Source organism: Salmo salar, chromosome 28, assembly GCF_965601325.2.
Source record: "Salmo salar chromosome 28, fSalSal1, whole genome shotgun sequence".
Taxonomy (NCBI): domain Eukaryota; kingdom Metazoa; phylum Chordata; class Actinopteri; order Salmoniformes; family Salmonidae; genus Salmo; species Salmo salar.
Genome location: NC_138318.1, coordinates 13,480,857 through 13,504,854, shown reverse-complemented (window position 1 = coordinate 13,504,854; position 23,998 = coordinate 13,480,857). Strand labels below are relative to the sequence as shown.

General features: G+C 43.1%; 1 protein-coding gene across 2 annotated transcripts in view; it reads right to left on the bottom strand.

Moving 5' to 3' along the window:
• uts2r1 (urotensin 2 receptor 1) overlaps positions 1–23,998 on the bottom strand; it is an 83,234-nt gene that overhangs the window by 38,645 nt on the left and 20,591 nt on the right. The window contains exon 4 of one of the 2 annotated variants that reach the window (XM_014179470.3): positions 8,608–8,799. The exons of the other annotated variant lie outside the window; for it this stretch is intronic. The gene's annotated coding sequence lies outside the window, so the exon portion shown is untranslated. Of the gene's footprint in view, positions 1–8,607; positions 8,800–23,998 lie in introns of those variants that run through there. 2 annotated transcript variants of the gene reach the window in all.

The following is a 23,998-nucleotide window of genomic DNA, read 5'->3' as shown; positions in this document are numbered from 1 at the left end:
TATAAAAAATGTAATAGAAGAGCATATTAGATTTCCCCTCCGTTCTGCCTTGTAGTGATTGTCTTTGTTAGCACCCACAGTTTTCACCTAGCACCTATATTTTCCACAGCTTGTTAACACCTATATTTTCCACTAAGTGTATTGCAATGGTGGAGAGGAGAGAGACAGAGGAAATGAGAGATAGAAAGGGAGAGATTAAGTGCGAGAGAGGCAGGAGGCAGAGGGAGAGGAAGAGTGTGTGTGTGTGTGTGTGTGTGTGTGTGTGTGTGTGTGTGTGTGTGTGTGTGTGTGTGTGTGTGTGTGTGTGTGTGTGTGTGTGTGTGTGTGTGTGTGTGTGTGTGTGTGTGTGTGTGTGTGTGTGTGTGTGTGTGTGTGTGTGGAACACGATAGTAGCACAGAGCTCTCCGTGGTGAGTGGTGTCGTTGTGTCCACCGTGTCTCCTATCTTTCCCTTCACTCCCTCCTCCGTTCCTCTTCCCCTATCCTTCCTCCCCTGTTCCTCTCACCCTGCATTCCTCTTCACTGCAATCAGCTCTTCTGAATCCCCCTGCTTCCTTGCCAAGGCACATATAAGTCACAGGGTTACCACACATACAGCCACACACACACACACACACACACACACACACACACACACACACACACACACACACACACACACACACACACACACACACACACACACACACACACACACACACACACACACACACACACACACACACAGATATGCAGAGACACACACTTACACACACCACACAGAGCATCTCCCCACACACTCCATGCGCACATTTGTTCAGCTGCGAGCTGCTTAAGAAGCTCTCGTATCTTAAACGAACACCTTCAACGACAACATTTCCTCACCACAAAGCTGAACCAGCTTCCAACTTCCACTCCATAGATTCTTACCAGAAAAAGAACCCAGAAAGGGAAACAGAGATGAAGAAACACAAAAGCAGAAGTTGAAGCAAGAAAACCTTAACTATAAACAGGACCCTGTTAAGATGGGCGGAGAGTGGAATATTCCCCCAGGGTGGACATGTGTGCATTTAAAGTCTAGGAAAAGGGATGAATAGGTAAATATGGCGGGAGTTAAGAGTTGGGAGAGTTTTGCAATAAGGTGTGGCCTTGTGGTTACAGTGTCCACCATGAGAGTGGAAGGTTGGGAGTTTGATCTAGAGGGCTGCATCTCGGGTCCCGACAGAGATCATTGTGGCGTGGTCAGCATTTTTCATGATCTCAATGATCAAAAACACCTCTGTAGCATTATACACACACTCGCAGATTCACTGCTTCAAGTTCAGTAGCCAACCTCTCCTCTCCAAGTTGGGCGTGCGAGATCAAGTGCGCTTACAGTATGTGTGGTCTCAATGAAATAGAGCAGGCTGCATAGGCGGAGTTGGGCATGCAAGATCAGGTGAACGTTGTTTCTCAATTAGGCCTAAATAGAGTAGCCTAGGCTATAGCCTATGCATGGGTGGAGAAGCACAGGACAGTTATCTTTCCAAGGAAATGCACTCCCTAAATATGATTAGGTTATAGTTTACTACATTGCCTAGAAATAAATATTTGTCACCTATATTTGTCTCTGTCTGAAAATTGTCCTGCTCCTAAAAGGTAAGCTATAGGCAAAACGTAGCTCAAAATAAAGTGCAAGTGTTCGCTCTCTTTCCAACTCTGCTCTCTTCAAACTACATCTAGACTTTTGGCTGATCTAACCGCGTAATACGATAGCTTAATATAATGGGCCATGTGAGAATCTCTGGTAATTTAACCTATTTCTTAGGTTATATTTGTACATTTTGATATTACCTATAGAGCGCAAAATAGCTGGCACAGTGGCTGGCAAGAAAAGTGCGTCACATACGTCTAAAGTAACATTAGGGGACTGTAGGTGTGTTCGAGACCAGTTCTTGAGCGGGTGGGAGTCTGACAGAAAGCTGGTGCAGTATGAAAAGCTGCGAGTGCGGGCGGGATGAAGAAATCAGTCCGGTGCAGACTTGTAGTTCGATCCTTGTGACTGTAAAGTATGGAAAATTAGGTGGAAGTGATGACTGAACATAAATTCTTTGTCTGTTCTAAATGTATCATCATCAAGCAGCATAGGGAAGAGATTATCTGTCTGCTAGCTCAGCTGTAGGATAAACAAGATGTGCTTTTAAGTACTTTGATGCAGCCAAGACACACAGAATTTCAGTTCTGAATGCCTCATGCAGCCAAGGGGTTGATAAGTCGGGCAATACTGACCTGATCCAATCCACTGGACAGATGGTAAGCTCATCTCCGCGGCCAGTGGGAGACTGGACACTGGCAAGGCAAAGGAGGTCGGGTGGGAGGCAGTCTGGTCAGCCTCCATATATCATAGAAGATCAGATCCAGCTATTAAACAGCTTTTCCCCGCTGGAGGCGGACATACCGGCCCTGGGAGTTAGCTCTTATCCTTGGAGTACACCAACAGCCAGTAGCCATCCAGGGGCACCCTCCACAGCTCAACCGATCGCTGACCAAAGAAAACAAGGTCTTGGACCCTCCTCCATTTCTCTGAGGATTCCGACGCCATCCACTGCTACATGTGCGGTGAGTCAGGCTGGCATGAGTCAAAGTACACCCCCTGCCCAAGACAGGCCCGTTCTGTTCCCCCTCTTCTTTCCCCATCGGATTCCATCACAACCATCATTGTCGTGGGCAGCTTGATGGTGAGAGATTTTGTTACCCATGCGCCCGTGTCCAAGACATCAACTCCCTTCACCCCACAGATCTAGCCAACTACTCTAATATTGGCACCATTGTCACTCACTTCAGATTTATTGACATTCGCTTTTGGCAATCTGAGTAACTGAAGAAGGACTACAACATTCTCTTGAACACCCTTGTTTTTACAGGGAAGCAACAGAGGACATGGAAATCGTATTATATCACAGAGAAATAGAAGTGCAGGAAATGTAAGTAACCTAATCTATGTTCCTTTAATGCTACGATGGTACTGTCTGCATTAATCATACGCACTGTCAAGAGTAGTAGGCTAAGGCCCAGTTCTCTGTGACATTTTAGAGACAAATTTACATACACCCACCCACGCACTCACTCATGAAGAAGTTTTCCTTTCACACACAAACGGAGCACAAAGAAGAATGAACATTAAGAGAGAATTGACATTGAAGAGGGAAAATAAGAAAAATAAGTAAAATAAATAAATTGGGACTGGAATTTACCAAAATAATGTTTAAAGGTTAAATATTTTAAATGTTAAAGTTTGAAAGCATTTGGAAATGTATAGTGGAAAATATTATTAAAGGGGGATTAGAGTAATGCAGTAAAGGGGATAACAATGTTATAATGTTGTTTGCATTAAAGTATGATGAATATAGACAATGTGTTTTAAGCCTATAGGAACAAGGCCGTAGGGCCTGTAGGAGGTTGATAATGAAAGGTTATATAACGCTGAAATGTTGTAATGATGGGATGTTTAACTTGTTGGATATCTAAGAGCTAAGGGAAGTAATAAGTTAGGTTAGAGTGGGATTGTAATGGAGCTAAGTGGGGAATGGTAATATTTAAAAATTAATGTTTCAAAAGATAAGGTTAATAAAGTACATTAAGAATGCTAGCTTGCATTGGAAGTTGCCTGGTCAGAGCGGCTAGGAAGAGACATCCTGTCAAGGTGGGCATCCTGGGAGGAAAGGAGCGTTGTCCGCATTAGGTGTTAACCACTGAATGCGTCATCGGAGCAGGTGTCAGTCATGATGAGTTAGCAGAAAGAAGAATGGAGGGTAAAAAAGAGCTATGATTTTTGGGATGGGTACTCTCTTTGAGCTTGGGACTTTTATTATACTTATATTTAGATTTTTATACTCAGTTAAAGTAAAATTCTAGGTCTCCCAAGTGGTGCAGTGGTCTAAGGCACTGCATCGCAGTGCTAGAGGCGTGACTACAGACCCGGGTTTGATCCCAGGCTGTGTTGCAGCTGGCTGCGACCGGGAGACCCATGAGGCGGCGCACAATTGGCCCAGTGTCATCCGGGTTAGGGGAGAGTTTGGGCGGTTGGTGTTTCCCCCGACACATTGGTGCAGCTGGCTTCTGGGTTACGCGAGCAGTGTGTCAAGAAGCAGTGTGGCTTGGCAGGGTAGTGTTTTGGAGGACGCATGGTTCTTGACCTTTGCCTCTCCCAAGTTCATACGGGAGTTGCAGCTATGGGACAAGACTGTAACTGCCAATTGGATATCACGAAAAAAGGGGGGGAAAACTATTACAATTCTAGGAGGAATCCTTAAGGTTACCTCATTGATAGAGGTTTGGTAAAATAGTTGTTTTAGACTTCGTCTTAGAGACTGATCATCCTTAGGGGGAGCAAAAAAACTGTTTATCCTGTTGGGGATAGGGGGCAGTATTTGCACGGCCAGATAAAAAACGTACCCGATTTAATATGGTTACTACTCCTGCCCAGTAACTAGTATATGCATATAGATTTGGATAGAAAACACTCTAAAGTTTCTAAAACTGTTTGAATGGTGTCTGTGAGTATAACAGAACTCATATGGCAGTCAAAACCCTGAGACAAATCCTAACAGGAAGTGGAAATCTGATGTGTGGAATCACTTCAAGCCTTTGCCATTGAAACACACAGGGACTTATTAATCATTTAGCACTTCCTAAGGCTTCCACTAGATGTCAACAGTCTTTACAAAGTGGTTAGAGTTTTCTATGGTAGAAACTGACCCAAAGAGAGGCTTGGGAAGTTGGTCACAGGGGGAGGGCCATTACTACTATGACGCGGGCGCCCATGGGAACCCTTTTGTTCCGAAACGTTTAGTAAGACGATGCAATCGTCCACCTTGAATATTATTGAAGCTCTGGTTGAAAAAGGCCCTAAAGATTTATATTATACAACGTTTGACATGTTTGAATGAACGTAAATATATATTTTTTGCACATTCGTGATGACAAGTCCCGCGCGCTTCAGTACATTATGAGTAGCCTTCGGAACGCGCTAACAAGAAGGAACTATTGGGACATAAATTATTAACTTTTTCAAACAAAACTACATTTGTTGTGGACCTGGGATTCCTGGAAGTGCCTTCTGATGAAGATAATCAAATGTAAGGGAATATTTACAATAGTATATTTGATTTTAGATGGTTCCAAGATGGCGCTAACATGTATCGCCTAGCCTATTTTTCTGAGCACACCACGTCGTTTATTGCAAAGTGTGATTCCCCAGTAAAGTTATTTTTAAATCTGGCAATGCGGTTGCATTCACGAGATGTTAATCTATAATTCTTTCAATGACAATATTAAATTTTAACAATGTTTTCGAATAGTAATTTTGTAAATTGTAGCGCTGATTCAACGGAAGCATTTGAGGGAAAATATTTTCTGAACGTCACGCGCCGATGTAAAATGCTGTTTTTATATATAAATATGAACTTTATCGAACAAAAAATGCATGTATTGTGTAACATGATGTCCTAGGAGTGTCATCTGATGAAGATTGTCAAAGGTTAGTGCTGCATTTAGCTGTGTTTTGGGTATTTGTGATGCATGCTAGTTGCTTTGAAAATGGCAGTGTGATTTTTTTTGGCAGGGTACTCTCCTAACATAATCTAATGTTTTGCTTTTGCTGTAAAGCCTTTTTGAAATCGGACAACGTGGTTCGATTCAGGAGAGGTGTATCTATAAAATGGTGTAAAATAGTCATATGTTTGAGAAATTGAAGTTATAGCATTTATGGGGTTTTGTATTTCGCGCGACGCGATTCCACTGGCTGTTGACGCAAGCGTCCCACGTTCCCAGACAGGTTAAATAGGTGTAGAAGGTAAGAAACATTTTTTCTTTTTAAATATTGTGCTTCTCATAAAATTGTAATAGACAAAAAATATATATATATTGCCACTCCCCAACAGGGGTATAGTTAAGGGCACTGAAGGTGGTCTATCAATTTATTTTACTGTACATTTTTGCTCATCATTAATTTGTGATATTGATTTGTGATTGATTGACTAATCTGGGATTTTTTTATGCCTGTTTCTGGAATTTTGAATAAATGTGCTAAATTGTTCTGAAATCCTGTGTCCTCAAAGAGTCATACAAGTGCATGTAGTTTTACTCTAGGTTTCTGAAGAAGGCTTGATTATTTGAGGATCTCCAGCTAATTTTCTTGGTTAATTATTCCATCGGGAACCCGAGTAGCTGGTATAAAGGAACATAACCTGATACCCAACAATAGTTACTGAGTGCATTGGTAGGACTCTTAGTGAGGGGTGTCTTTAGGCGAAAGCCAGAGCAGGACGACCCGCTCATGGTGTGCCAAGGTTGAAACTCTGGCCCGGATGATCCTGAGAAGGCGTCGAGTTTATACGATTCAGGGAGCATAGGCACTCAACTTCGGGGATTGCCTAAGGACAGTCCCTAACTGTAGACCAGCTCAGTGATAAGGCAGAGCAGCATCTATCAGATCTGTAGGGATTAATGAGGATTGGGTAGGCAGGGGCGAGTTGAATTGTTAATCCTGCAGAAGTGGTATTTTAGCTTTGACAGTACGTAATTGAATTAATGAAATTGACAACTTATTAACATCAGAAAACATTCATTTTCTTGCCATCTCTGAAACACACTTAGATACTTGATTTGATGATGAAGAAGTAGCTACTGCATACATGTTTATAGAATGTATAGGAAAGACATAAATGCAAATGGAGCAGGTGTGGACATGTATGTTCAGTGTCATATCCCTGGCTGAGAGAGGATTTAATGTCAGATGATGTGGAAGTAATATGGCTAGAGGTTCATCTACCTCACCTAAAGCATATTCTCATAGGACGTTGCTATATACAATCAAGTGCTAAAAGGCAATATTTGTAACCAGTGCCTGCAATCTGGTTCAAGTCATCAGTCAACCTACCAGGGAATTTAAAAAAAAGAACAAGAACTAAATCATCCACATGTATTGATCACATCTTTACTATTGCAGAAATCTGCTCTAAAGCAGTATCCACACCCATTGGATATAGTGATCATAATATAATAGCTATATCTAGGAAAACCAAGAGTTAGCCTAGACAATCTGATGAGTGACAATATTATGCCTATCAGTTGTCAAATTGTACATGAAGAAATGGGCGCATCTTGTAATTGACAAATGCAGGGAAAGGAACATCGCTTTATCAAATCTTCCTTCAGTTACGTGCAGGTAAAACATTGTGATTTCTATATGGTATCTGATTGAGCATATTCTGCAGTTTCTATGACACTTACCGACTGTCTGAGACTGTGGTTTTTGAGAATCTGGGAGCCTTACATGGGCAAAGACAGAGATGTGACCATGGGCAACTAATTCACATAAATTTCCCTGGTAGACAAGTTGTTTGCAAAGAAGACTAGCCTGCTTGGAACAGTGAACAAAAAGGCGGGAGCTGCCCTCCTCCGCACAAATCATACCAGAAACTCCATATGATGGAGAGCGGTAAAGCAACACTCACGGTGACAAGATGTAAAAGAAATAAGAGTGTTTGCATCCTGAGCACCATGCATCCCATGGGTCTAGCATGTGAGCTTCATGAGAACCACATGAACGCCAAGAAAGAAGCTACAGCCACAAAGCAGGCCGCAGGTCCTGCTGTCCATCTTTCCCAAGCACCACAGTTCCCACTCAGGGAAAAATAAGACACAATGTCAAGTCGGCAGGTGCACACAAAACAATGCCCATGAAAACTATGTGCAGTGCAACTGATTTGTTTGTAGGGCTTGCTCACACAAAGCCCCGAAGCTGTGTGCTGACTCTGGACCCGAAGCATAAAGAGAAGACAAGATTGATTAAATACTAAAAGCACGGGTATATGAGCATTTCAATCAACAAATTACTGTTTTTATTTCTTGTCATGAATATTTTTCTATTAATATTTCTTTATGCAATTAATTCTTTACAATTGTTCATGCACTGGTGCTTTTGTTTAGGAATACTACAAATAATTTCCCCTGCGCACCTACCTGGTTATATTAATATTTTTTTTATATAATTAATTTTTTACCCCCTTTTTCTCCCCAATTTTGTGATATCCAACTGGTAGTTACAATCTTGTCTCATCACTGCAACTCCCCAATGGGCTCAGGAGAGGCAGAGGTTGAGTCATGCGTCCTCCGAAACATGACCCGCCAAGCTGCGCCGCTTCTTAATACCTGCTCGCTTAACTTGGAAGCCAGCCGCACCAATGTGTCAGAAGAAACACCATTCAACTGACGACTATCGTCAGCTTGCAGGCACCCGACCTGCCACAAGGAGTCGCTAGATTGCGATGAGCCAAGGAAAGCCCCCGGCCAAACCCTCCCCTAACCCGGACGACTCTGGGACAATTGTGCGCCTCCCCATGGGACTTCCGGTCACAGCCGGCTGTGGGATCAAACCCCAGGATGCATTGATGCCTCAGCGCTGCGATGCAGTGTGCGACTCGAGAGGCCCCATATTATTATTTTTATCATTTTTCGAATTTCTACTTTGTCAAAAGGAGCTGTAGCTGGACTAATATTAATTAGTATAACTCTTACTAATCAAATGGATTACACTGTAATTATCATGACACAAGGCGAGACCCAGATGCAGACACAGGAGGCAGATGGTTGGAGTCTTACAATGTTTATTAATCCAAAAGGAGTAGGCAAGAGAATGGTCGTGGACAGGCAAAAGGTCAAAACCAGATCAGAGTCCAGGAGGTATAGAGTGGCAGACAGGCTGGTGGTCAAGGCAGGCAGAAAGGTCAGGCAGGCGGGTGCAGAGTCCAGAAACAGGCAAAGGTCAAAACCGGGAGGGCTAGAAAAAGGAGAATAGCAAAAAGCAGGAGAACGGGAAAAATGCTGGTTGACTTGAAAAACATACAAGACGAACTGGCACAGAGACACAGGAAACACAGGGATAAATACACTGGGGAAAATAAGCGACACCTGAAGGGGGTGGAGACAATCACAGGGACAGGTGAAACAGATCAGGGCGTGACATGTAATGTTTTTATTGTATGGGAAATAAAAATAGACTATAGGCCTAAAATTAGACAAACCATTTCCTTGACTCTTTTTTTTATTGATATATTTCCATGAGTATTTCTTCATTGAATTTATAATTTACAATAGTTAATGCACTATTTTTCAAGCATTTATTTATCAAGCATGTTTGCGCTCCTTGCAGGTTGATATGCATTTGATGCATATGCTGAAGGGGATGACCGGCAATGTTCACTAGCGGGTACTTATATGCTGAAAGGCCAGGCAGATCTAGTGTTAAACCACCTGACCAACTCTTAAGACAATGAGACTCCCTAAATCTCTCTCAGATTATTACCAATCCCACAAGGTATGACAGCAATCACCTAGAAAAGGCTACTCTCTGATGTTATCCTCACAAATAATCCTGACAGGTATCAATCTGATGTTTTCTGTATTGACCTTAGTGATCACTGTTTTACGGCCTGTGTTCGTAATGGCTGCTCAGTTAAACGACCTGTCCTGATTTGCTTGCTTCAAAACTTTATAAGAATATTTTGAAGATAAATACACAACGCAGAGGATGAGAGGACTAAAAACTAGAGTACTAATGGTCAATAGGGAATTGTAAATAGGAGTTGGGTCTCAGTTCAACAGCTGTTTAGAATCTGTGGAATGTCACTCCTGAACTCAGAGCTACGTGTGCTACGTGTGCTACGTTCTGTACATTGAGTCGGGAGCAGGATACTTGTTATTTGGCCATTGGCCAAGTTGTACTGCAAGGACTTCTGTTTGGTCAACACCAGGCTAGATTGGGGGGGTTATAAACAACATCCTGTTCCTTTGTTCAGTGGAGAAAAGCTGAGGACAGGAGAGACTGAACATCTACCTCCCAGCATAACATCTTGATTTGTCCTTCTCAAATAAACCTATTTTTCTCCCCCTGATTTACTTTGGAGTTTGTGTTATTGAAGGATAACATCAATTGCTAACAACCTTAATGAGCAAGCTTTCATTCATGACCTGGCCTCTGTGATTTGATATAGAATCAGCTTGATACATGCTGTTGAAGATGCTAGGATACTCTTTTTTATATTTTCAGTGGTATTTTTAACAAGCGTGCCTCCATAAAGAAAATTACAATTAAAAACAGGTTCAGTGCCTGGTTTGACCGTGATCTGGCAGTTAATCCACCTCAATAACATCATTTGGTGAAAGGCTTGCCACACAAATACTCAGGCTGACTGGCTGAAGTTCAGGCAAATTAAAATAAGTGCACTCAGGGTATCCGGAAGGCCAAAGTTAGTTAACCTGTTATGGCTAGGGGGCAGTATTTTCACGGCTGGATAAAAAACGTACCCGATTTAATCTGGTTACTACTCCTGCCCAGTAACTAGAATATGCATATAATTATTGGCTTTGGATAGAAAACACTCCAAAGTTTCTAAAACTGTTTGAATGGTGTCTGTGATAATATAACAGAACTCAAATGGCAGGTCAAAACCTGAGAGATTCCTTTACAGGAAGTGGCCTGTCTGACCATTTATTGTCTTTCTTTGACATCTCATTCCATTACAAAGGATCTCTGCTCTAACATGACACTTCTTACGTCTTCCATAGGCTCTCAGAGCCCGGGAAAAACCTGAATGTCGTCATTCCAGCCCCAGGCTGAAACACATTATCGCCTTTCTCAAGTGGCCGATCAAGGGACTGTGGGCTTAGGCGCGTGCACTGGCCGCCCCCGTCTTTGTGATTTTTCCTTTGGTTACCGAAAAGGAGATTCCCGGTCGGAATATTATCGCTTTTTTACGAGATAAATTGCATAAAAATTGATTTTAAACAGCAGTTGACATGCTTCGAAGTACGGTAATGGAATATTTAGAATTTTTTTGTCACGAATTGCGCCATGCGCACGACCCTGATTTACCATTTCGGATAGTTTCTGGAACGCACGAACAAAACGCCGCTATTTGGATATAACGATGGATTATTTTGGACCAAACCAACATTTGTTATTGAAGTAGCAGTCCTGGGAGTGCATTCTGATGAAGACAACAAAAGGTAATCAAACTTTTGTAATAGTAAATCTGATTATGGTGAAGGCTAAACTTGCCGGGTGTCTAAATAGCTAGCCCGTGATGGCTGGGCTATGTACTTAGAATATTGCAAAATGTGCTTTCACCAAAAAGCTATTTTAAAATCAGACATATCGAGTGCATAGAGGAGTTCTGTATCTATAATTCTTAAAATAATTGTTATCCTTTTTGTGAACGTTTGTCGTGAGTAATTTAGTAAATTGTTAATAAATTCCACGGAAGTTTGCGGGGGGTATGCTAGTTCTGAACGTCACATGCTAATGTAAAAAGCTGTTTTTTGATATAAATATGAACTTGATTGAACAAAACATGCATGTATTGTATAACATAATGTCCTAGGTGTGTCATCTGATGAAGATCATCAAAGGTTAGTGCTGCATTTAGCTGTCTTCTGGGTTTTTCTGACATTATATGCTAGCTTGAAAAATGGGTGTCTGATTACTTCTGGCTTGGTACTCTGCTGACATAATCTAATGTTTTGCTTTCGCTGTAAAGCCTTTTTGAAATCGGACAGTGTGGTTAGATAAAGGAGAGTCTTGTCTTTAAAATGCTGTGAAATAGTCATATGTTTGAAAAATTGAAGTTTTTGTATTTTTGAGGAATTTGTCATTCGCGCCACGCCTATCATTGGATATTGGAGCAGGTGTTCCGCTAGCGGAACGTCTAGATGTAAGATTAATATAAGGAGCAGTTCTATCTCTGTGGGTCTAACCCCAAGAAGTTCTGGAAAACGGTGAAAGACCTGAAGAATATACCCTCCTCCTCACAGCTGCCCATGTCCCATGTCCCATAATGTTGATGATATGGTTGTTACTGACAAGAAGCACATGGCTGAGGTCTTTAACCTGTCTGGGCTAGGGGGCAGTATTTTCACGGCCGGATGAAAAACGTACCCAATTTAAACAGGTTACTACTCTGGCCCAGAAACGAGAATATGCATATTATTAGTAGAGTTGGATAGGAAACACTCTGAAGTTTCTAAAACTGTTTGAATGGTGTCTGTGAGTATAACAGAACTCATATGGCAGGCAAAAACCTGAGAAAAAGTCAACCAGGAAGTGGAGGATCTGAGAGTTGTAGTTTTTCTTTCTAGTCCCTTTCGAAACTACAGTATCCGTGGGGTTACGTTGCACTTCCTAAGGCTTCCATTGGCTGTCTAAAGCCTTCAGAAAGTGGTTTGAGCATTCTCCTGTCACTGGGCAGATAATAGGAGCTCAGTTTCTGAATGGACTGCCTGGCAACAAAGGGATTGGATATGCGCGGTCACACGAGCGTGCCGTTCCTTCTTTTTCTCCTTGAATATTGTACGGTTTGAATATTATCGCAATTTTACGTTAAAAATACCATAAAGATTGATTTTAACCTCTATGGGCTAGGTGGGACGCTTGCGTCCCACCTACTCAACAGCCAGTGTAATTCCGTGGCGCGATATTCAAATACCTTAGAAATGCTATTACTTCAATTTCTCAAACATATGACTATTTTACACCATTTTAAAGACAAGACTCTCGTTAATCTAACCACACTGTCCGATTTCAAAAAGGCTTTACAATGAAAGCAAAACATTAGATTATGTCAGCAGAGTACCCAGTTAGAAATAATCAGACACCCATTTTTCAAGCTAGCATATAATGTCACATAAACCCAAACCACAGCTAAATGCAGCACTAACCTTTGATGATCTTCATCAGATGACAATCCTAGGACATTATGTTATATATTGTAAAATCTGCTTTCACCGAAAAGCTATTTTAAAATCAGACATAGAGGAGTTCTGTATCTATAATTCTTAAAATAATTGTTATGCTTTTTGTGAACGTTTATCGTGAGTAATTTAGTAAATTCACCGGAGGTTTGCGGGGGGTATGCTAGTTCTGAACGTCACATGCTAATGTAAAAGGCTGGTTTTTGATATAAATATGAACTTGATTGAACAAAACATGCATGCATTGTATAACATAATGTCCTAGGGTTGTCATCTGATGAAGATCATCAAAGGTTAGTACTGCATTTAGCTGTGGTTTTGTTTTTTGTGACATTATATGCTAGCTTGAAAAATGGGTGTCTGATTATTTCTGGCTGGGTACTCTGCTGACATAATCTAATGTTTTGCTTTTGCTGTAAAGCCTTTTTGAAATCGGACAGTGTGGTTAGATTAACGAGAGTCTTGTCTTTAAAATGCTGTAAAATAGTCATATGTTTGAAAAATGGAAGTTTTCGGATTTTAGAAGAATTTGTATTTCGCGCCATGCCCATCATTGGATATTGGAGCAGGTGTTCTGCTAGCGGAACGTCTAGATGTAAGAGGTTAAGAATTATAGATACAGAACTCCTTTATGCACTCGCTATGTCCGATTTTAAAATAGCTTTTCGGTGAAAGCACATTTTGCAATATTCTGAGTAGATAGCCCGGCCATCACAGGCTAGCTATTTTGACACCCACCAAGTGTGGTACTCACCAAACTCCGATTTACTATTAGAAAAGTTTGATTTCCTTTGCTGTTCTTCGTCAGAATGCATTCCCAGGACTTCTACTTCAATAACAAATGTTGGTTTGGTTCAAAATAATCCATAGTTATATCCAAATAGCGGCGTTTTGTTCGTGCGTTCAAGACACTATCCGAAGGGTAAAGAAGGGTGACGCGCCCGACGCGTTTCGTGACAAAAAAATTCTAAATATTCCATTACCGTACTTCGAAGCATGTCAACCGCTGTTTAAAATCAATTTTTATGCTATTTTCTCGTAAAAAAAGCGATAATATTCCGACCGGGAGTCGTTGTTTTCGTTCAAAGAGAGAGAAAGTAAACATGGTGTCGGCTCGTGCACGCGCCTCCAGTCTCATTGTCCTCAGATCAACCACTATCCAAATGCGCTAATGTTTTTCAGCCATGACCTGCAAAGCCACCATTCATCGTTCTGGCGCCTTCTGAGAGCCTATGGGAGCCTTAGAAAATGTCACGTTATGCCAGAGATCCCCTGTTTTGGTTAGAGATTATCAAGAAGGCCAAGAAATAGTCAGAGAGAGCGCTTCCTGTTTGGAATCTTCTCAGGTTTTGGCCTGCCAAATGAGTTCTGTTATACTCACAGACACCATTCAAACAGTTTTAGAAACTTTAGGGTGTTTTCTATCCAAATCAATTATATGCATATTCTAGTTACTGGGCAGGAGTAGTAACCAGTTTAAATCGGGTACGTTTTTTATCCGGCCGTGCAAATACTGCCCCCTATCCCCAACAGGTTAAACAGCGTTTGACATGCTTCTAAGTACGGTAATGGAACATTTTGACTTTTCGTCTCTGGTACCGCGCTCGCGCGTTATGCCTTTGGATAGTGCTCTGAACGCACGAACAAAACGGAGGTATTTGGACATAAATATGGAGTATTTCGAACAAAAACAACATTTCTTGTGGAAGTAGCAGTCCTGGGAGTGCATTCTGTCGAAGATCAGCAAAGGTAAGAGAATATTTCTAATACTAATTCTGAGTTTAGGTTGCCCCGAACTTGGCGGGTGTCTGTATAGCTTTCTGTGATGGCGAGCTATGTACTCAGAATATTGAAAAATGTGCTTTCTCCGTAAAGCTATTTTAAAATCTGACACAGCGGTTGCATCCAGGAGTAGTCTATCTGTCATTCTTTAAATAATTGTTATATATTTTGTCAACGTTTATAATGAGTATTTTTGTAAATTGATATGCACATTCACCGGATGTTTTTGGTGGGAATACATTTTCTGAACATCACGCGCCAATGTAAAATGCTGTTTTTGGATATAAATATGAACTTTATCAAACAAAACATACGTGTATTGTGTAACATAATGTCCTAGGAGTGTCATCTGATGAAGATCGTCAAAGGTTAGTGCTTCATTTAGCTGTGTTTTGGGTTTTATTGACACATGTCCTTGCCTGGAAAATGGCTGTGTGATTATTTTTGTCTATGTACTCTCCTAACATAATCTAATGTTTTGCTTTCGCTGTAAAGCCTTTTTGAAATCGGACAATGTGGTTACATCAAGGAGAAGTGTATGTTTGAGAAAGTTGAATTATGACATTTTGTTGTTTTTGAATTTGCCGCCCTGATATTTCACTAGCTGTGTCCCGCAGGTGGGACGCTAGCGTCCCACGTAGCCCATAGAAGTTAATCACAACTTCATTAAGTCATGATTCCTATTTGACTTAGTCATGCCTCTTTTCCCGTTCAACACTTCCTCATCTCCCAGCCCTTCTAATGCGATTAGCCCTGATGCACTTCCCTCTTTTCCCCCTGCCCCGCTACACAGCTTCTCCCTGCAGGCTGTCACTGAGTCTAAGGTACTAGAGGAGCTCCTTAAACTTGACCCCAAAAAACATCTGGGTTAGATGGTTTAGATCCTTTCTTCTTTAAGGTTGCTGCCCCTACAGTGGTATCAAGTTTAGAGCTTATAACGCAACAGTTTGTGGCATATGGTGGTAATCTGCATAATTCTGTCCTCGCGCCACACTATCACAAGGGGGAGTTAGAACACTGATCTATCAGTAGTCTAAACGGTGGTAAAATTTGGGGATTTTCACACCGAGATGAGCTATTAGACTATCCTTTGGTAAATTAATGGAGGAGTACATGTTTCAGTCTGAGAGTCTCTCTACTCTGGCACTAGTGTCCAACAACAACAAAAATAGCTGGTGGGTGTTGAGATAGAACTTGGGTAAATACAATGATGGAATTATAGATAACATGTGGACTGACATTTTCTAAAAATAGGCACGGTGGGCTTTTGGTTTCTCTCCCTCTAAAAACATAAATAAATAATTATAAATAACAAACTGGCTTTATTTACCACAGTGTGAAAGAGTGGTACCCCCTTTAAATACAGTAAGTTTCTGAAACATGGAGTCCTTCTTTGCTCTTGTGAAGAAGAAACTGAATGAAAGAGAGTCCAGCGAGGATAGGGAGGGGAAAAAAGTTGCCCATATTTTGAAGACCTGAGTTACTTAATTTATTTATTTTATTTATGAAATGTACTAGTTCATTTAGGAAATGAAATATATTAGTTTAGGCTTGGCCTATTTAGTAGGTTATTTTGCAGCATAAAGCTATATTTGTCAGCATAAAGCTGAGTGACTCAGTCATTCGTGGCTTTGGATTAAAATAAATCATTACATTAAAGAAATGTTTTGGCCAAGTTAATCTGCACATGTTGTGTGTCTGTGTATATGTTCAATTATCTGTGATATTGTGGTTAAAATAAAGAATGGAAACGAAATAAATCAAATACATCTTATTCATAATGAATAATCAGATGTGTGTTGCAAGTTTGTCATTTCTCCTTTTTTTGTATTATTGTATATATTTTAGTTTTTTTAGACATTACAAAACATGCACATACAAATGACAACTAAATCACACCTTCCCAGACTCACACCTCACTCTCTGCCACAATACATATACATTTTAGATATTCAGCAGATGCTCTTATCCAGAGCAACTTACAGTAGTGAGTGCATACATTTTCATACTCTTTTCATACTGCTACCCTGTGGGAATTGAACCCAGAACCCTGGTCTCATAAGCACCGTGCTCTACATACTGAGCTACACAGGGCACAAGGCCTCAAACTGCATAATTTTGTTTCTCTCCATCACCCACGCACTTTAAACATTTGGATGATAAAGCATTTAAAAGCTGACATTGTATTGATTTTCAGTTTTTAATTAAACGCTTTTACGAGAAGATTGATGAGAAATGTATCATCCAACCCACAGGGTATCTCATTGCATCCTTATATGTCATGTCTTGAATTATGCAGACAAACGGATTAAAAGTTAATTTCCATTGTAATACTTCTGACAGCCAACTTTCTAACACCGTCCACGTAAACAGTGCGTAACTGGCTTCAGGGAAGTCAGGCGGAGGAGAGCAGAAATGGGTAGAACTGGAGCACTTTAATAAGGCAAAACAAACTATACCCAGAACGACAAAATACGGGTCGAAATAACCCATCGCAAACCAGTCTAGAGTGCACAAACACTTTACAACAAACAATACCACACACAGACATGGGGGGAACAGAGGATAATATACATGTAGAGTAATGAGGGGATGTAAACCAGGTGTGCGGGAAAACAAGACAAAACAAATGGAAAATGAAAAGGTGGAGCGGCGATGGCTAGAAGACCGGTGACATCGACCGCCACACGCCGCCCAAACAAGTGGAGGGACCGACTTCGGCGGGAGTCGTGACAGTACCCCCTCCTTGACGCGCGGCTCCAGCAGCGCACCGACACCGGCCTCGGGGACGACCCAGAGGGCGAGGTGCAGGGCGATCCGGACGGCGACGGTGGAACTCCCGCAGCAGTGAAGGGTCCAACACGTCCTCCACCGGAACCCAACATCTCTCCTCCGGACCATACCCCTCCCACTCCACGAGGTACTGAAGGCCCCTCGCCCGACGCCTCGAATCCAGTATGGAGCGAACGGAAAACGCCGGGGCCCCCTCGATGTCCAGAGGGGGCGGAGGAACCTCCCGCACCTCAGACTCCTGGCCAGCCACCACCGGCCTGAGGAGAGACACATGGAACGAGGAGTTAATACGGTAATCGGGAGGAAGCTGTAACCTGTAACTAACCTCGTTTAGTCTCCTCAGGACTTTAAATGGCCCCACAAACCCCAGCTTCCGGCAGGGCAGGCGGAGGGGCAGGTTTCGGGTCGAGAGCCAGAACCGGTCCCCCGGTGCGAACACCCGGGCCTCACTGCGGTGACGGTCTGCACTGGCTTTCTGGTGCAGCACGGCCCGCTGGAGGTGAACATGAGCGCGTCCCTCTCTCCACCTGCCCATTGCTCTCGGGCTGAAAACCTCGAGACCCCCAGACTTTCCATGAACGCCCTCCAGACCCTCGACGTGAACTGGGTAAACAAGCGTAAACAAGACCAGTTTACATGCGTAAACAAGACCTCCGCAGTTTGTAGGGCCGTAGGGAGACCGGGCAGAGGGAGGAGACGGCAGAACTTAGAGAAACGATCCACAACGACCAGGATCGTGGTGTTCCCCTGTGAGGCGGGAAGATCTGTGAGGAAATGGTGTGACCATGGCCGTTGTGGAATGGGTAAGGGGTGTAGCTTATCTCTGGGCAGGTGCCTAGGAGCCTTACACTGGGCGCACACTGAGCAGGAGGAAACATAAACCCTCATGTCCTTGGCCAAGGTAGGCCGCCAGTTCTTCCCACTCAAACTGCGCACCGTCTGACCGATGCCTGGATGACCAGAGGAGGGTGACGAGTGGGTCCAATAGATCAACCGGTTACGACCAACAGACGGGACGTACAGACGCGCAGCGGGACACTGGACGGGAGCGTGCTCTGCACGTAACGCCTGCTCAATGTCCGCATCCAGCTCCCACACTACCAGCGCCACCAGGCAGGAGCCCGGGAGTATGGGGGTAGGATCCATGGGCTGCTCCTCTGTGTCATACAGCCGGGACAGTGCATCTGCCTTCACATTTTGGGAACCTGGTCTGTAGGAAAGGGTGAAAACAAAGCAGGTAAAAAACATGGCCCACCTTGCCTGACGAGGATTCAGTCTCCTCGCTGCCCGGATGTACTCCAGGTTGCGGTGGTCAGTCCAGATGAGAAAAGGGTGTTTAGCCCCCTCAAGCCAATGTCTCCATGCCTTCAACGCCTTGACAACAGCCAACTACTCCCGGTCCCCACATCATAGTTTCGCTCCGCCGGGCTGAGCTTCCTCGAGAAGAAGGCACAGGGGCAAAGCTTTGGTGGCGTGCCCGAGTGCTGAGAGAACACGGCTCCCAGCCTCGGACGCGTCCACCTCCACTGTGAACGCCAAAGAGGGATCCGGATGGGCCAGCACGGGAGCCGAGGTGAACAGAGCCCTCAGGTGACCAAAAGCCCTGTCCGCCTCAGCCGACCACTGCAAACGTACCGGACCCCCCTTCAGCAGTGAGGTAATGGGAGCCGCCACCTGACCAAAACCCGGATAAACCTCCGGTAGTAATTGGCAAACCCTAGACACCGCTGCACCTCTTTTACCGTGGTGGGACTCGGCCAATTACGCACGGGTGAAATGCGGTCACTCTCCATCTCCACCCCTGAAGTGGAAATGCGGTACCCTAGGAAGGAGACGGACTGCTGTAAGAACAGGCATTTCTCAGCCTTGACTTACAGGTCATTCTCCAACAGTCGACCAAGCACCCTGTGCACCATGAACACATGCTCGGCGCGTGCAGCGGAGTATATCAGAATGTCATCAATATACACCACTACACCCTGCCCGTGCAGGTCCCTGAAAATCTCATCTACAAAGGCTTGGAAGACGGATGGAGCATTCGTCAACCCGTACGCCATGACGAGGTACTCATTATGCCCTGAGGTAGTACTGAACGCCGTCTTCAACTCGTCTCCCTCCCGGATACGCACCAGGTTGTACGCGCTCCTGAGATCTAGTTTGGTGAAGAAGCGCGCCCCATGCATTGACTCAATCACTGTGGCCTTGAGAGGTAGTGGGTAACTGTACTTCACAGTGATCTGGTCTTGGGATCGATAGTCAATACACGGGCGCAGACCTCCCTCCTTCTTCTTCACAAAAAAGAAACTCAAGGAGGCGGGTGAAGTGGAGGACTGAATGAACCCCTGACGCAGGGATTCGGAGACATTTGTTTCCATAGCCGCCGTCTCCGCCTGTGACGGGGGATACACGTGACTCCTGGGAAGTGCGGCGTCTACCTGGAGGTTTATCGCACAATCCCCTCGACGATGGGGTGGTAATTGAGTCGCCCTCTTCTTAGAGAAGGCTAGAGCCAAATCGGAATATTCGGGGGGGAATGCGCACAATGGAGACCTGGTCTGGACTGGTAGCACCAACGGAAACCCCTAAACACCTCCCCAAGCACTCTCGCGACCACCCCGTGAGAGCCCTCTGTTGCCATGAAATAGTGGGGTCATGACAAGCTAACCAGGGAAGGCCTAGCACCACGGGGAACGCAGGTGAGCCATTGAGGAAGAGACTTATTCTCTCCTCGTGACCCACCTGCGTCACCATGCCCAGGGGAGTGGTGGCCTCCCTAATCAACCCAGACCCTAATGGTCGACTGTCCAGAGCGTGAACTGGGAAGGGCCTAACCACTGGAACAATAGGGATCACTAAACTATGGGCGAATGCACTGTCGATAAAATTCCCGTGCTCTCGGGCGCGCTCCTCGACCCCAACAACAGGGGTACCTGCTCCTGCTGACTACATGAGAGGTGTGGTATTCTGTAAATGGTGCGTAACTGGCTGCAGGGAAGTCAGGCGCAGGAGAGCAGAAATAAGTACAACGGAGCACTTTAATAAGGCAAAACAAACTGTACCCAGAACGACAAAATACGGGTCGAAATAACCCGTCGCAAACCAGTCTAGAGTGCACAAACACTTTACAACAAACAATACCACACACAGACATTGGGGGAACAGAGGATAATATACACGTAGAGTAATGAGTGGATGTAAACCAGGTGTGCGGGAAAACAAGACAAAACAAATGGAAAATGAAAAGGTGACGCCGTCGAACGCCGCCCGAACAAGGAGAGGGACCGACTTCGGCGGGAGTCGTGACAGTCCATAACTTTTGGACCTTATAAAATTCCCAGAAGGCATGGATTATTATAACCTGAACCTCGTAATCAAATGTAATTTGCTCCAGGCCTAAGACCTATGGGTTTAACCTCTATGGGCTAGGTGGGACGCAGGCGTCCCCCCCGTGGTGCACTCCATCAACAGCAGGTGCATTTCAAGAGCGGCAAATTTGAATCCAAATAAATGTCAAAATTCAAATTTTTCAAACATACAACTATTTTACACCCTTTGAAAGACAAACATCTCCTTAATCTAACCACGTTTTACGATTTCAAAAAGGTTTTACGGCGAAAGCATAAATTTAGAGTATGTTAGGACAGTACATTTACAAGAGTTGTGTGTAATGTTTTGTCAATTCAAAGACAGGGTCACCAAAACCATAAAACCAGCTAAAATGATGCACTAACCTTTTACAATCTCCATCAGATGACACTCCTAGGACATTATGTTAGACAATGCATGCATTTTTAGTTCTATCAAGTTCATATTTATATCCAAAAACAGCGTTTTACTATGGCATTGATGTTGAGGAAATCGTTTCCCTCCAATAACCGGCAGTCAAGTCAGCACCACAAATTAAATAATTAAAATTAGAAAACATTGGTAAAATATTATATTGTCATTTAAAGAATTATAGATTTACATCTCTTGAACGCAATCAACTTGCCAGATTTAAAAATAACCTTACTGGGAAATCACACTTTGCAATAATCTGAGCACTGCGCCCAGAAAAATACGCGTTGCGATACAGACTAGTCGTCATGTTGGGGAGATCTAAAATCGAAAATACTATGTAAATAATCCATTACCTTTGATTCTCTTCATCAGATGTCACTTCCAGGTATCACAGGTCCATAACAAATGTAGTTTTGTTCAAAAAAGCTCATCATTTATGTCCAAAAATCTCCGTCTTGTTAGCACATGATCTAAGCCCGCCGGACTTCACTTCATGAACGAGGGGAAAAAATATATTTACGTTCGTTCAAACATGTCAAACGTTGTATAGCATAAATCATTAGGGCCTTTTTTAACCAGAACATGAATAATATTCAAGGTGGACGAATGCATACTCTTTTATAACGTATTGGAACGAGGGTACCCAACATGAACTCGCGCGCCAGGTGTCTAATGGGCCATCATCGTTCCATGGCTCTTGTTCGGTCAGATCTCCCTCCAGAAGACTCAAAACACTTTGTAAAGGCTGGTGACATCTAGTGGAAGCAATAGGAAGTGCCAAAATATTCCTCAGCCCCTGTGTTTTTCAATGGCATAGGTTTAAAGGTAATACAACACATCAGGTATCCACTTCCTGTCAGAAAATGTCTCAGGGTTTTGCCTGCCAAATGAGTTCTGTTATACTCACAAACACCATTCAAACAGTTTTAGAAACTTTAGAGTGTTTTCTATCCATATATAATAAGTATATGCATATTCTAGTTACTGGGTAGGATTAGTAACCAGATTAAATCGGGTACATTTTTTTTATCCAGCCGTGCAAATACTGCCCCCTAGCCCTAACAGGTTAATCTTCTGAATGAATGATTATATTGAAGATAGAAGCCACCTCTTAATAAATGTTTTATTTCTGAGCTCCGAGAACTGTTACCCAACAAATTAATCAATTCATTTCAACATTCACACCTCCATTAATTTACAAAAGGATAGTCTAACAGCTTGGCAAGGTGTGATAAAAATCCCCCAATTTGTGACACAGTTTAGATGACCGATAGATGCTGCGGTCAGAGTTGAGTCCTATTGTAAAGTGTAGCCTAATGGCCAAAAAGGGCAAACTTGCCATGTATTCGAGGTTTAAGTCCTCTAAAGTTTTACATTTGTAATTCAATATCACAGACCTGTATTGCCCTAACGAAAAATACATCTACCCTTACAAATATATGCTGTAGCAAGAGGAAAGAAACTGTATATGCTGAAGACAATCCAAAATAATGTGTCTGTAACCCTGCATTATAATATAACTTATTTTGAACGAAAGCCAGGAATTAGTGAGTCACTCAGCCCTATGCTTGGGGTCCTGCTTCTGTTACCTATTTGAGTGTTTGTTTAATATCCTACTGATTCTGTGATCACCAAACTGCGAAATATTGGATAAAGCAATTTGTTATGCTGTATTAAAAGGCTTTACAATTTTGTTTCATTTGAACTGGTATTACTTCAAATGTATTTAGTGTTGTTTACACTGTTCCAAACGGGCAGAAAAAATTATATTGTAATCTAACAGCACCTGTTTGTCATGCAACAGTATCTCTTGCGCTTTGACAATGTCTTTACATGTGGCCTATTTCACATGATATGCCTAAAATACTTATATCCACTAGGCTAAATAGTCGAATTTTTCCTTTCGATTATTTAATTAACCTATGTCATGTTATTTCAAGTTATCCCTTTGGAGCACATGCAAAAGCGATTTGGAGATGTTGGGCTGGAGACAAAATGTATTACAATTACAAAATGAACGGAATGAGGAGGATGAAGAAGAAAGAGGCGATTGAATTTAGAACAATAGTGTAAGAATTGCTCTTCGTCTGTCCCGCATGCACACAATAAAAGTATATCTTTTTTGTTTCACATCAATGATGTCGCTCTTGCTGCTGGTGATTCTCTGATCCACCTCTACGCAGACGACACCATTCTGTATACTTCTGGCCCTTCTTTGGACACTGTGTTAACTAACCTCCAGACGAGCTTCAATGCCATAAAACTTTCCTTCCGTGGTCTCCAACTGCTCTTAAATGCATTTAAAACTAAATGCATGCTCTTCAACCGATCGCTGCCCGCACCTGCCCCCACGTCCAGCATCACTACTATGGACAACTACAAATACCTAGGTGTCTGGTTAGACTGTAAACTCTCCTTCCAGACTCACATTAAGCATCTCCAGTCCAAAATTAAATTTAGAATCGGCTTCCTATTTCGCAACAAAGCATCCGTCACTCATACCCTCGTAAAACTGACTATCCTACCGATCCTTGACTTCCGCGATGTCATTTACAAAATAGCCTCCAACACTCTACTCAGCAAATTGGATGCAGACTATCACAGTGCCATCCGTTTTGACACCAAAGCCCCATATACTACCCACCACTGCGACCTGTATGCTCTTGTTGGCTGGCCCTCGCTTCATATTCGTCGCCAAACCCACTGGCTCCAGGTCATCTATAAATCTTTGCTAGGTAAAGCCCCACCTTATCTCAGCTCACTGGTCACCATAGCATCACCCACCTGTGACACGCGCTCCAGCAGGTATATTTCACTGGTCACCGCCGTTCCTTCCAGTTCTCTGCTGCCATTGACTGGAACGAATTGCAAAAATC